Consider the following 15,542-nt stretch of genomic DNA (forward strand, 5'->3'; position numbering starts at 1 on the left):
CGAAACGACAAGAACTACGTCCAACAGTCCATTCAACGTGTCCTTAAAAATCGATTCTTAAACAGCAATTTCTAGTACAAATTATACATCGCCAACTTTACGAGTCGATGTTACGCTTTCATGGACGGAGGATATGACTAATGGAATGATAATACGACCCAGTTAACCCATTAAGGCGCAAAGTTGCGTTAACGTCTATCGGATTCGCCTCGTAATTACGAAACGAAATTTCAAGAATTTGCTTCTACGACGCGTCTGTTATTTCGATACGCTTTTTCCAACTTGATAAAACAATAATTTGCTTCGTTTATATTATTTAATCGAATTTACGCAACTTTTCCCCGTTATGCCATCGTTTGGTTCTCGATGCGTTAGATCTCCAGCGCTCCGTGAAGATCGAATGGAAAAGAGATATTTCTCGGATCGAATATTTCGATGATCTGTGTTCGTCTTGGACGAGTTCTGAACAGGCAGCGTCTTATTGCATCCAGACGCAGCGTGGTTCCCATGCGAGATATAGAGGCGGCGCGTACGTTATTATAAAAATTAAACGACGTTCATGCGATTGATTATCGAAATTATATATCATCGAATGGTCCGCTGGCGGATTTTCTGCGGAACGACGAGGCGGTCGGCGACCACGGTATACGAAGAAAGAGACGTGGATGGAGGAAGAGAAAGAGGGGAATGCTAGAGCGGAGCGGCTCGATCGACGTAATTGTACGCGATTCAACACGGACCGATGAAGATAGAGCTCTCGTGTGTGGATCGTCCGGCTCTCGGAGGGCTTAATAAGTCGTTTTCGAAAGATAATCCGCGGCGGGTGTGTCATTTGATTTCTTGTAATTTCGTGTTGGTCGCGACGCGGAATGCCGCGTAGATGAACACTCTCGTCGTCCCCGTCGTGCGCCGTAGACATCCTACGGACACACGCCTAGATACCCATTCTGTGTATGTATTCGCGCGACCATCTCTGTTTCTAACGTCCCCTCTCAACCTAACTCTTCTTCTTCGACAGCGATTCTCACAGCGAATTATAATTTTTTTCCCGTATCTATGCAGCTGAAATTTATGATACGTTGAAACGTACAGGGTGGTTGGTAACTGATGGTACAAGCGGAAAGGGGGCGATTCTACGCGAAAAAAGGAGTCGAAAATATAGAATAAAAATTTTTCGTTCGAGGCTTTGTTTTCGAGAAAATCGACTTTGAATTTTCGCTCGGTACGCGTGCGGTACGTTATAACGGACCTCACTGTAGATCGTTGTCTCGATGGAAAAATTTAAAAAAAAAAGTAAAAAAAAAATTTTTATTCTATATTTTCGACTTGTTTTTTCGCGTAGAATCACCCCCTTTCCGTTTGTACCACCAGTTACCAACCACCCTGTATATCAGGTTGTCGGGAAAGTGTCTTTCTTTTACAGATCCGTCTTTTACAACGATGCGTCTTTATACAAACGTGAAACCCAATTTGTCGAACGTTGTGATCTTTATTTCGATGGAACAAAATGTATCGTACGTAATTCGAGAAAACAATATAAAACGAAAAATGTTGTGCATCCATTATTTCTTTACAAAACGAAAGAGACTTTTCGAGCGACCTAATACATTTTCCGAAGTCCTTTTTCAGAGAGAACCTCCTATCGCATATGCCACTGCGTCGATTATACGATCTGTTTGTCTTCCGATGAAACTAGACAAGCACAGATTCTCGAGAGTATCGCAACGCTTGTGCGTATCTTTTGTAAATACGTATTACGCATATACGGACATACACAAAGTACTTCCGTTTCAGTGACAAGCGTAACTTTCCGCGACGAGGTTCTAAATACTTTGGCGAACCAATGTAGTCCGACCGCAAAATACAGAAACGACTCCGTCGAGTTGACATCCGTCGCACTTAGCCCGACGCACGTGGAATACTAGAAAGTTTGAGAAACGCTGGTCTAGCAGGTTCGTTTTTCCCGTTCCTTCGCCCTCCGAGCCACGAGATTACACTCATTCAGAGATTTCGGCTGGTTCTTTCAGCGGTCCCTCTTTTTTCCTCGGTTGGCTGAATGGACCGTGGTTTCTCGGCTGGATTTCCGTCCTTGCCCGGCGACGCGGCGATCGAAACATCGCTCGTGGCCCCGGGGAGTCTTTCATTCACGTCGCTCCAGCGAAGAAGCGGTCTGAAACGGCGTGCAAGAATTACCAGCGTCCGAGAAAGAGAGATGGAGAGAGAAAGAGAGAGAGAGAGAGAGAGAGAAACAGAAAGGGAAAGACTTCTAGAAGGAACACCGTGGTCACAGTTGCACCACGAAATTAGCTCGTCGTGTACCTGTTTCATCGTCCAGACGAACCGACGGACGACCCGTGTCCCCTTTGCGTGGGACGATTCCTGGACTTTACCTGGCGCCAAGCTATTTCGTCCCGGATTGGAAGCCCGGGGAATCATACGGTCCGAGAGCCTTAATTGACGCGATGCAACAATCCAATGGAATGAACCATCGAATTCCAGAGTGTGGTTCGGCTTTATCGATCGTAAACTCACACTGCGCCGTGGAAGATCGCTCGCTGCTCGCGACAAGGTTCGATTACAATACGCGTACAATACGCGTATTGTAAGTACGATAGTACTTACTTGTACTTGGACGAAGTACAATACGCGTTTTGACGAATCGTTGCTCCGACGAATGGGACATTCGAAGGCCGAAATGCGTACGAGTCCGTCGAAACTCAAATCGATCGATTCCACCTGCTGCAAATTTCTTCTTCATCGTTATCCGGATACGCGTAATTAACGTCTGCTTTATCGTAACGTATAACTTATTTCCGTAACGTTGTCTAGCGTGAGAAGACGCAAGACAAACAGTATCGAAGTAACGAGGCGAAATAAAAGTGCTATGGGCAACGCGATCGCTTTCTCCTTCTTGTCGCGTTCTCCGCTTGTAACGCACGACCGACGAAAGGCTGCTTACGACGAATATACACTTTTTGTACTACGTAGCATCAAACAAATGGTGGAATTAGCCGAAGAGGGAAGCAGAGTCGTTCGAAGAGGACAATCCTGTCTGAAACTGGATGTGCCTAATTACTCGGTCGTAAAACGAGCAAATTATTACATCCACGCGTTCGTCCATCGGAGGAACATCCATTACCGGAATCTCTGTAATAACATGTCGTCTTTGGAGGATGAATCGTGGTCAGTCGGATAAAGCAACGGGTTTGGGGTTCGGTACGCGGGGCACAGAATAAGAAGATCGTCGGACGAGGGAGAACGATAGGAGGATGGTTTCGAGGGAGAGATAAAGCAACCGAGCTTTCTGCTCCGCTCGGTGAAACGTGCAGATAGAAGGAGCGGAATAGAGCGAGAAAGGAGGAAGGAAGAAGATGGGAACGATTCAAATTAAATGCCGTTGAAACAAAAAATGATCGAGTAATGACAGCACTGGTGCCTTCGCGGTGGCTCTGGCTATCTTTGAGCATACGGTCCGGAGAAGAAGGGAGACCGTGTGATTACCCATCGACCAATAGCCGTGCTCAGAGCGGCCATCATGGTCCAGGGAAGACGTGCAATCACGCGGTTCTCCAGCATCTTCCTCGCGAGCCACGGGATGGTTTCGTCTTTCCTGCAGGCACGCGTGTTCCGGAGTCTGCCTCCTTCGATCTAGCTTACCAACGATGTATCGGCGTTCGAACGTCTGAAACGTTGCTCGATTTCGAGACGTCCATAAAGGAACGTTGGGATTCGAGATTGCGACTCGAACAGGTCGAAACTCGAGCTGTTCGGCAATCGGTTGATATTTAAAGAGAGGCGGTCGATTTTTCGAAAAAATTCAGATTCAAAAGTTTACGAACGATGAAACTCGATAGCTCGAAACGAGTTAAAAGCGTCGATTTCTATGTAACGACGCGAACGTCGACTTTTCCCTCGTGACAAATTGTTGTAGCTGCATGGAACGGCGGCGGTGTTGCGTCACGTAAGAATAACTAGGCCTCGAGAAGGGGACGTCGCGTTTTGGTAAGGTGTAACACAGTTGCGCAAAAGCAAAACTAGATAATGGCCGCTTTCACGTACCGTAGCCTCGCACGGTGGTTCGGCGAACGTATGTAATTTAACAAGTACGCCTTATCCGACAGCCATCATTGATGAGCAGTGAGCCCTATAACGTTAATTATTTTCACGGTTCTCAACTCGTCTTTTAGAGGCTCTAAGAGGCAACGGCTATTCATCGGAACTGGTTCGAGGTTGTTCGAGTAATTAGCCTTGCTTCCGGACAACTGCCTCGAAATAATTTGAAATCGTCCAACGCTGCGGAGGCACAGCGGCACGTACGAGAAAGAAAATCTGTATTTATCGCGTAACAACGTACGATATCGGTTGTTCTAAATTACAGCTTCAAGAATACGTCGACGACGTCGACACAGGCGTCGAGAATTCGCAGAGGTTGAAGCACCCGCAATTACCGCGACTCGATGAAAACGCGGTAGCGTCTCAATCGGGAACAATTAAGTCTAATGAATTCCAAAGGTACGGGCATGAAACTCGCGTATTTGCATGATACATTACCGCAGCACGATGCGCGTCGACTTGAGAACCGGCAATTTATGAGCGCATATTTTTCTTTTAACGATAACACTTAAGCTCGTGTGTAATTGCATCCTGTACGCTTAAGGTCTGTCCACACGCGGCACCAGTTGGCCGCCGATGTCGTGCCATATTTCACGCGGACATTTCAAATCGCGTAGTTTTCGCGCGGCCTGGCTCGAGTTCCTCTTTCGCTACCTCGACTAACTCCGTTCTTTTTATCTCTCCCCTCCTATCTACGAATGATCACCGACGATTTCACTCGGCGCTCGTGTGAAACGCGGATAATGACGAGCAACGTCGAAGCCAGGATAGCCGGCGCTTAATAACTCGTTAATTATCGTTTTAGGAAATCCGCGCGCACATCGCCGAGCCGTCCAATTACTTTACGTAACTCCCGCGCCTTCATTTCTCCGCTCTGGTCGCGGTAATTGGTTTAATTGCGTTTCGCAAACGAGAAAAAAAGGAAACCGGCGCAGATTGGAAAGAGCTGGCGGAACAACGAAGAAGGGACTTTTATCGCGAGGTGTCTTCGCGCGTATTTCCATTCCAGGCATCTCGCAGAAACGTAGGTAGTACACGTGGTACACATTTCGCATGTTCCACGCGTCTACGATAACGTCGTTTCCTCGAACGATAAACGTCGATACCAACGATCGATGGATAACGGCGATCGCGCGTTTCCGGTGCGCGCGAGCTATCGAAAATTCGTTTTGCCCGCGATTAATTGCAAACGGAGCGGCGTTCCACGGAAAAACTTTCTCCTCGATGGTCTTTGATTTCTCCGCGATAAAAAGGGAAAAGGAATGGTTAATTATCGCGCGCGAAACGAACGACGAAAAAGCTAGCGGCCACGGTAAACCAACTTTTTCCAAACGTTACAAAGCGAGCGTCGTTCGAAAGAAGAGATTCCTTCGTTCGCTCTTTCTCCTTTTGCTCGGTGATTTTCCTTTTTCCAAGGATTCCGTGACGTTGTTTTCGTAAACGAACGAAACGAAGGAGAACGCTCGTGTGTGCACTTCTGACGGCAATTAAGAACCGCCGCTTTTGATCGCGATTCGTCGACCTCCTTCTTCCTCCCGGTATCACGCGATTTCCACGGCGGCAGCGTCGTACGAAACTTTGTTGCGTTTCAATATTTTTTCTCCTTTCGGTGGACGGCGAAACGCATTCACGGCTTCCTGCGAGATGGTATCGCGTTTAGGCGAGCTTTAGGTTATCATTAAGTCAGTCCTTGGAGGAATTTTCTGTCCTCGTAAACGCGACGCTCGGTAATCGTTTCGATCGTGCCTCTCGACCAGCTATATCCAACCAGAAAGTTAATTGCCTTCCAAGAATGCTCGCAAGGGTCGGCCCGTGTGGTACCCGCTTGGAAATATTTCAATCGCCTGGCAGAATGTGAAAGCACCGACGATTGATATAGGGAAAAAGTTACGCGCCTTTTAAATTTCATGCACACCGTTACGGCTGCGGCGATTTTTCTGCGTTCGTACGTCGCCTCGCTATTCGTTCTAACGTTCGTTACATTACGACGGCTACTTGACTTAACCGCGCTCCTATCTATTCACGATCGCAATGGAAAGTTTCGACAACGGTAATTGGATTAGAAATTTCTAAAAACGGGGAAACAAAACCAAGCAGAGGTACCTGAATGAGATTTCGCTGTAATTGGCCACGATTCGCGGTACAGAAATCCCTTGGCCTGGTTTAAGCTAAAAAACACGTCAACGCGTGTGCACATAACGGGCACGCGGTTTGCATTGTTTTTCTTTTCTCTCTCTCTCTCTCTCTCTCTCTCCCCCTTTTCATAACTCATCCGCGATCCATATTCATGGGGGACGGCCGCGGAGGAAGGCGGAATGCGCAAGAAAATGAAACAACGAATTAGCAGCAGCGAGCCGAGTACACGCTCGTGTTTCTGCTTATGTATAAATATACCGGGGCACGGATAAGATCGCTCGTATTTAGCAACAAAATCGCCGTGCAATGCGAAAAGTTTTTCACGACTGCCGTAGCACATAATGAAGTATAGTTACTTCCTGACATCAAACTAATTCGCCGCCATTACGGTGATTTATATTATATGAAATTGCCCGGCCCCGGCTCTTACGCCTAGCGCGATTCAATTCGCTATCACGCATTCAGCAAACCATGAACGCACGAACGCTCGATAATGACGTGAATCTGCAGCTTTGACCAGCGAGAAAGAACACCGACAGTTACGAATTTATAAGTCTGGTCGGCAAGAATTACCTTCCAGTCCGTTCCAATTCCTTAACGAATATAAATATTTATCGTACATTACGATACGCCGGTTTTACATCGTTCGCGAGTTTTTCAGACCCATCTAGAGTGCGGTATTTTTCGTTTTCGTTGCTCGATTCTCGAATGGTCTAGTTATAAACGGAAGAGGGCTGGAAAACGGAAGTTGCACGACGTCTCTCTTGGTGTTCGGACAATGCCGCGACGAAGGAAGTAATTCGTGGAGGACTTAGCCCGTGGCGGTGTTCAGGCTCGGCCTGTTCAAAGGCGTGCTACGCGTACGAGCATTGTCTTGACAACTTAGCGGTTATTTTACACGCTGTTAGCTCGGTAAGCTAGCCACGAGTTTACCGCTGTTTCTATGCTAATGAGCCACACCAAGACGAACGAAGCTGCAAACACGCGGCCAGCGAGAAGCAGCGCGGCGGCTAAAGTCGCGGGAGCAGCAGGACTCTTAGACCGTGTTTCCCTGCGAGTCTCTCGAACAGCTCTAGTTAATACAGAAACTCTCGGCCTAACTTCGCCCAAAGGGAATAGTTGCCGCGATATACGCGTGTAACTTCGTCAGAAGAGCCCGGGACCACCTTGCTTTCCAACCGTCACGCGCAAATTTAGTTAAAGATGGAACCGCATGACGTACACTCGAGCTTGCCCGATCGATGTCGCGACTTCGATGTATTCGGCCAACGAATTTCTCAAGCAATTATCGCAACCGATGTCCGTCTCTATCGATTTACTCGCTTTCGTGTCACTCGATAACCAAGAAAACGTACGTACTACGACGTAAAATAATCGAAGAAAGGAATAATCCGATAGATAGGAAGATAATAAGATTGATCGAAAATAACCGATAAATTTACGATGTTTTGCGAGAAACGGTCGTTACGATAACGCGTGTTCATGGAGCAACGACGACGCGATCGGCCATTTAATCGCAAAATCGATTCGTTTTCGTTCGAAGGTCAAGCTCTTTAACTTTTCGAAGATATCGGAAAAGAGAAATCAACGAAGACGATAGGTAAACGTGCAAGTTTCGTTCACGATCGGTATCTCGTTTACACGGACTTTCCTTCGATGCCTCGTGTCTGGCTTGCAAATCCAAAGGGGTTGCGTATAGACACAGGTCACGTGCACGTATTGCCCAAGTACTCGTTTTGTCACCAGCGTTACCGCGAATAAGTACGAGCAAGTTTCTATATTAGTTTAGTTGCTCGGGATTAGCTGGTTCGCCCTTGCGGGTAGCTCGGCTGCTCGCGCATATCTATAAGGTTCTCGCGTTCCCTCAACTGCACAGGCAATTTTAATTGCCACGATAATATATGCGCGAAACATTTGCATCTGCACGTCGTAGCCGGTGCCTCGTAATTGTATATCCCTTCCGTTCAATTTCCACTTTTGCGCCAACCCTCGACGCGCACCGATAATATACCGCGTGGATTTTATTTATGTAAGAAATCTCATCCGCGCGTACTGCATGAAATGTCCATTAATTCGTCGACTTGGTTGCCAAAAGGCTAAGAAAACTCGCGACTCGCTTTTCTATCTCTTCGCTCGCGTGTAAAGTTTCTTTAACTTAGAGCGCGAGAGTCGTAATATTTTTTATCGTTACTTTATCTAGTGCGTTTTTGCTGTTGCACAATCCAATTGCTTTTAAATAAGTAATTAAATCACGATTAAAACACAACGAGGAGTATCGGTAGCATCTTATTCCACGTGTTATAATTCCAAGGCAATCGCATCCATTGCTGAACGCAGTTTCGACTTCCCAGCTCCTCCAAAGAGATACTGTACGACGATTCCTCGGAATTGACTCGCACGACCTCGAGCATTACCGTAATCGTCGTAACTACCTTAAAAAGCGGTCTCGCGCGCCATCGGCTAACGCAACATGCAGATTGTCGGTTGTTCGATCCGGCAGGGGATCCCGGAATTCCTGCATTGGTCGGCTACTGCTGGTAACGGCCCGTTCCCTGTGGTTCGGGCCAGGAGTGAAACGAGAAAAGAGTTGCATCGGGACCGACCCGTGAAACCGTAGAAAATTGTGCGCGATCGTATACCTGGAAACGATGGTTCGTTTCGTGGAATATCGGCGATGCGGCGCTATAGAAACTTTGCAGGGTAAAAGAACCGAGATTTTATTTATTTCCTTCGTTTCGTAACGACGCGAAACACGTACAGAGGTTGTTCGAAATCGTACGATTCTAAAATTCACGGCGGTAAAATACCTACCCTAGCGGGCAATAAATACGCAAATTTCGGTTGAAAGGTTCGAAACAAGGCATCGAAGGGTAGAGAGAAAGAAGAGAGAGCTTTGGACAGACAGAGGGGAAGTGTAAAAAGCGAAAAAGAGCTGGGATCGACGAGACGCGACAAGTAACAAATAATCTTGGTCACGATCGAGGGGCGGGCGGGGCGGGTAGGTAGCTGCCGTTGTTCCTTCCTTTGTTTCGAAATTTCCCGAACGATGGATGCCCGTAAAAGTGCTTCATCGGCGAGCTAGCACCGGACGTGCGTGTTCCGCGCCCCGCGGGATCAATGGATTCGCGGCCGAGGAACAAAGGGCCGGGAAGGCGAAACGGCCGAAAGGGGACGAAGAAAAGAGCGAATCCGACGCAGCAACGAGAGAAAGAGAGAGAAAGAGACAGAGAAAGAGAGAGAGAGAGAGAGAGAGAGAAAGATACGTAACAGAGGCCGATAGAGAGGCCGAAAAACGGGAGTAGATCTGTCGTGGCGATAGAGTTGGTCTGCGGCCACCGCTGCCCGGGCACCCATGAAAAATAACGAAAATTTAGTCGAGGGCCGGCCGCAAAGCGATTAAGTCCATTATACAGTTTTATCAGCATGAGAAAGATCTAATAGCGAGCGTACACCTCCCTTCTCGTTCAGCCCTCGCTCAACTCGCTAATTCTCCGGTGTCGCGTGTGTATGTACGCGCGAAGGAACCCCCTCGATGTGTCATACGCGCGCCACTTGTGTCGCTCAACGCCTCTTCGTCTATCGAACGTGAACGATGAGTGCGAACACGCCAATGGCCCAGACCAGAGCATACGTGTATTGGAAAGCGCGCGTGCGCCACTACTTGTGTGCGTGTACGTACGTTACAAGTAGTTAGTTACACGGGACATAGGCGTAGAATTTTCGAGATTGATACGCCGTCACAAGGTGATTAGCGTGTCTCGTGACACGGTGCTCGAAAAAGCGCGTAACAATTCTCCGCGATTTCTGGCTTCCACGTTGGCCGTAACGCGACCATTACGGTCGCGGTTTAACGGCGCCCTGATCGTTACCGCGAAACGATTAACGTGGCACGATTCGATCGTGGTCGTGTAGTACGCTCGATCGACGCCGGCTCGGTGCCTTTTTATTCGAAAGAGGAAGCAGGCGCTAACGATTTCGCAGCGTTTATTCCAGAGGGTATAAAACATCGTTGTATGGCGATAATTGTCAGAAACGACGCCTATGCGACAGAAGGTACGACACAAGGCATTAACCATGAGAGAACAGCTAGCGCGCGCGCGCGCGTGTGAGTGTGTGTGTGTAACAGGCGGAACACACGGTATAACTAACGAGAGACTTCAACCCCTGGCCGGTGGAAACACCTGCAGGAAATCACAACCCCCGAATGCAAATATTATCTTAATTGCTATAGAAAAGTACCGCCATTACGCGGAAACGCTTTTTTCTTTCAGCTTTGCGTCGCGTTAACGAGTGTGACCGGGTCGAGATTGCTCCGCCGATGAACATAGGGTGCGCACTTATCAACCCCTAAACGAAACCGTCCACACGTTGCACAATCCCGAGCGAACGATGACTCGGTAGAAACTGGAGTGTGAAACGTTAAATAATAACAAATCCCTTCGTCGATGACCATGGGAACAGTTGCAGATTTTCGATCAGAAACGGGCTAAACGTAAGATGCGAGATACCTTCGAAGGTTTCGCGTGTTCGAACGAAAATTTTCGCGAATACTTGCACGGCTGTTTGTCATGTAGAACGTTATGCGGCTAAAAGACGGGCTACGAGGCGCAAAGTGGCTCTTACATTGGTTTCAAGGTTATCTAGCTCGCTATCAATGCAAATTGCCCGTAATGGAGGCTCTTAGACGAAATCGGATACGTACGGGAATAAGGGAGCTGGCGTTTGTCGGTTCTCTTTAATCGTCTCACCTGCGCGATTGTGTCGTCGACGGAAAATCTCGTATGCTATCAAAACGCGTTCGCGTGTGAACGCAAGAGCCTTTAATTCGAAGGAGAAGAAGGGGCCGCAGAATAAATGGAAAATTTTTTATCCGCTTATTACGATGCGACGGTTATTAAGTTTGGCAATTACGACACGGCCGAGACGAATTCGTGTCGACACCCACGATGACGAATCGCGTATTTGGCAACGCTCTTTAGGCAACTTCCGCCGCCGCGTATCCTGTCAATAGCGCTTCTCCGCGCGTTGCCTTTAATTAATTTCTCATGCATACCGGCCCGTGGAAACTCGGATAGCTCGCGCGAATTCGTGCATAATGAGTCGACGCGAGCATCGAGCGAAGAAATCGCGGCAGGCTATACGTTCGTTCGTTAACGTCCTCGGCACAATTTCCATTATCATCGACTAATCGTCGTTATCGGCTGCTCGACTACAAGACGCTTCTTAAACTTCTTAAACTCGCGTGGTAAACGCCGGAGGGATTCGCCGTTTCTCCGTTTCGTTTTGCGATCGATCAATTCCAGTAGCCGCGTAATCGCAGGAAAATCGCCTAGCGATCGATAATGCGTCGTTAACGCGATCGCATAGCAATTTGCATGCGATCAACCGGGTTGCAAAAGCCCAAGTGGAAAATGGGACGGTTGTAGTAGCCGCAAAAACGTTTCGTTGAAAATCATCGAGTACCAAACGTTCGTGTTAACAGTGGGCTCGCGTAAAGACACGTAACGTTCATGCACGATGCAATTTGCATCGGCAAAACCGCGGCGTTTGATGGCGAAACACGACGTAGTTTCACCTTCGATTAAGCCCGCGTTTACTCGCGACTAGCTCGAGCAACATCGTCGTTGCTTTTCTCTTTCGTGCGCCAAATTTCCGCTATCGCACCCGCGGGAACGCATTGCGATCTTAATGAGCACTTAGCATAACAAACGTAAGATCGGATCGGGTTGCCAGGTTGTACGGTACACGCACGGCCTGGTTCGACTACCGGAGCGCGCGCGCGCGTTTGTTAAAAGGGCTGGCGAACGAAGGGAAAAGGGATCGAGCTGGAAGGAGGGGGGGGGGGGGGCAAGGTTCGGGAGGAAAAAGGTGAAAGAAGCGGACAGAAAGTGAGATAAAAGTGGAGGGGTGGAAACGAGGGAAGGAAAAAAGGTGGAAACGCGCGACGTTTAAAGGCGGTACGAGGCGGAAAAAGAAAGAAGATAAAGAGGAAAAAAGAAAGAAAAGGAGAAATAGGGAATCGAAAGGAGACAGGCTTTGGTTTATACCACGCGATGCGCATGCGAGCACCTCCGACTTATGGAAGTTTAGCCGTTAACTTAACCGGCGTTTACCTTAATCTAAGATCAGCTCTGGCCTGCCGCGTGCACTGCTCGGTATAATGTATGGCCGTATGAATATGCATTGGACACGGTATGAGGTCTACCACCGATGTAAACGCGCGCGTACGTGTGCCACGTACAGCCACGGCTACGTTTACCTATGCAACCGTTCGCCCCTGCGAGTCTGCCTCGTTCGTGTGTTTGCTTACGCTCGGTTTGCCGGCCAGCGTGCACGCGGTCGAGCCGCGCGCGCCTTCCTTTTATACACGAGTTTGAACGGTGTGTGCACGGGCTGATCGCGAGCGCGCCGCCAATCGCCTGGTGAGAAAACCGGACAGGAAGGCGCGTAAAATCACTGCGATGCTCGTTCGACTCGCGTTCGTTCGTACGAACTTCGACTTAAACGTCGGACACGTAGGTATACGAGATAGCCGCAACGCTGAAAACGAGAATCGGAAGAATCGAACCGAGTCGCTTACAGGGTTGGGCCAATCGCGTGCCGCGATTAATCCCTACGCATCGCGTGGTCATTTAAACAGCGTAAACGTTGCTTTCGTCCCGAAGGTTGGTCGGTCGTAATTCACCGGCCAACAGGATTTCATTTTTGCGAGCGGATCGCCGCGCCGGCTCGTGCTGCGCGAGAGAGGGTTCGCGCGTAGGCTGACCGCTCGCCGAGAGCGCAGGTTGCACGCGCGAGACACTGTTAACCGCGCGTGGGAGTAATTTGTGAGCTCGCGAGTGCGTTTCGTGCGTGCCGGCCGATACGGCTCTACGGAGGAAGCAAGTGGAAGGTGGATCCTTATCTGGTCGAATTTTACGACCGTTTTAAAGGATCGTTAATTTTCGAGCGTTTATCGCCTGCCCGCCGCGGATCCTTCCACGTCGCCTCCTCCTCCCTTTACGAACGATTGTCGGCGGTCGACCGATTCCCCTTCTCGAGATGAAAATTCGAACATCGATCTTCGGAACGTTGTCCGCGGTACGCCACGAACGAACTAAGAGCGGACGTTCTAGGTATTTCAGGTATCGCCGACTGGACGACCTTTCGTGACGCCATTTGTCGCAAGCATGGCCGCTTTTACGGATTTTCATTCGCTCGTAAAGCCAATTTTACGACCGATCTGTAACATATTTTTTTAAAGAGATTTTCCCGGCCGATCTTCGAAACGCGAACGACGTTGAAATTGGGTTATCGGGCTGGAGTTTATTTTAACGGCTCGGGCCTCGAGCTTTCGGCGCTCGTGTCTTTGGAAATAGTCGAATAAGAAGCGGAATGCAAACGCGAGTATTTTCCACTGGACACGAGTCGCGGCTATATCGGTAAATCCGCGAATCTCTTGGACGAGGTTCTTGCCACGCGTCGAGTCTAAGATCTTTGAAAGCCCTTCAGAGGAATATCCAAAGCTCGTTCTAGCGCGAACCACGGCGCAAGGCTACGGCATTCATGAGGGTTAATTGCAAGTTGATGAAAACAGTTTTAACGCTCTTAACTTTTCACTTGGTGTCTCAGACCTGACGGCGAGACTCTCATGTATATTTAATAACCGACACGTGGATACACTTGTCTAGGCTACCAACGCGATACGTGTATCTATGTTAATTCGCCGGGAGCGACGCCGAGCTTTAAAAAATTCAACGACCTAAGCGCATTTCTTCGCACCTAGCTGCTTCGCCTCTTTGCTCTAACTTCCCCTCTGATTTTCCTTAGAATCGATCACGGCCGAATTCAACCGCGCAAGAAACACGAACGAAATTCCCGTTCTTTTTGCAGCCGATATGGATGCACGTTACACGGGGAGAGACTCGTGGAAAAGTCGTTGTTCGCGGCGCCGTTGTTTAACGACGCGAAGCTTTTGTTTCGCCGCCTTCTGGTCGCGACGCTCGTGACTAATTCTCGTGTTCGTTTAACGAGCCGCCCACGAACGAACGCGTTAACCTTTCCACGTGCACTAGTCGCGCGAAGAACGCGCGAGCGGCTGTACGGACATCCGCGAAAGGGCAGCGTAGAACGCGAGGCGTAGGTGGCGCGAACGAAGGGAGGAAGGAAAGCCGAGCGTTGCCTCCTTGCAGCGTGTCACGGTTTGATAGTCTCGTTACAGGCTCCGTTAACCCGTTTTTTCATCGGACCAAGACCATCTCATGCGGTACCTTATTCGTACAAACCGGGGAAAAAGCGAGGGAAACAACAGCGAAAAAAGAGACGTTGATATACCGTTTGGTTTTTTTTCCACGGCGTGCAATACCTAATCGTCGCTTAATGGTACACGTCACGCAGCGTAGTTAGCGCAAATAGCTCAACGTTTAACGACGGGGGCACTTCCGAGACGCAATTCGGTCTCGCAATTTGCCCGGCCGATAAAACGATCCGGTCGCCTCGGTCTCGCGGATTTTTCAGATTCTTGCATACTATACGACCGTACGTCTTCGCACGGTATATCTCGGGCAGAGAATGCGTGGACAAGTTTCCAGGCGAACATCGAAACGCGCATACGTTACACGGTGGCGTGTCGCGAAGAGGATCGCCCGGCGTCGAGTACGCGCGCCATATGGGCTGTTCGCATAAATAAGCGCAACTATGGGCGGTCAGCTGCCCTGATTAAGCGACGTCGCTACCTCTATTTTCTACGATTCTTCCATTTCGGTTTACCGTCGCGTGGCTAATTCGATTTGGTGCCGGGTCGCGTTCGTACGACGCTGTAATTATTCCTCGGCGGATACGCTTGCGCGCATTGTTTCCGAGCTTGGACGAACTTGCAGCGGCGATTTCGAAACGCTCGAACGGCTCGCAGAGAAGCGACGGCGGTTCGAACGGACAAAGTCGACCGACGCCGCAACAGCGGCGAAAAGGGACAGAGGAAGAAGAGCGTGGAAACACCTTCGAACCAGATGGTCGTTAGATCCGATTCGGTGATCGATCGATGGTGAGATGTTCGGTGGAAAGTTGCGTTCCCTTTCGGAGGCATGGTCGTCGCCATTTACCAACACTCGTTCGTTCGTACGCGTTGCAATCGTTGCGTGGCTTCGCAGAAATCTTGGCGAGGTTGGTCCAACCGAGCGGGGTCGATCGATCGAATCGACTAAACGACGACGATGGAGGAAAAAGAAGAGCGGCGCGCTCGTGGCTTCGTTCGTAAGTAGAACCTTCCGCCGTGGCACGGACAGAGCGCGAGGCAAGTAGAAGTGGACGGCGGC

This window comes from Bombus huntii, chromosome 4, assembly GCF_024542735.1.
Source record: "Bombus huntii isolate Logan2020A chromosome 4, iyBomHunt1.1, whole genome shotgun sequence".
Taxonomy (NCBI): domain Eukaryota; kingdom Metazoa; phylum Arthropoda; class Insecta; order Hymenoptera; family Apidae; genus Bombus; species Bombus huntii.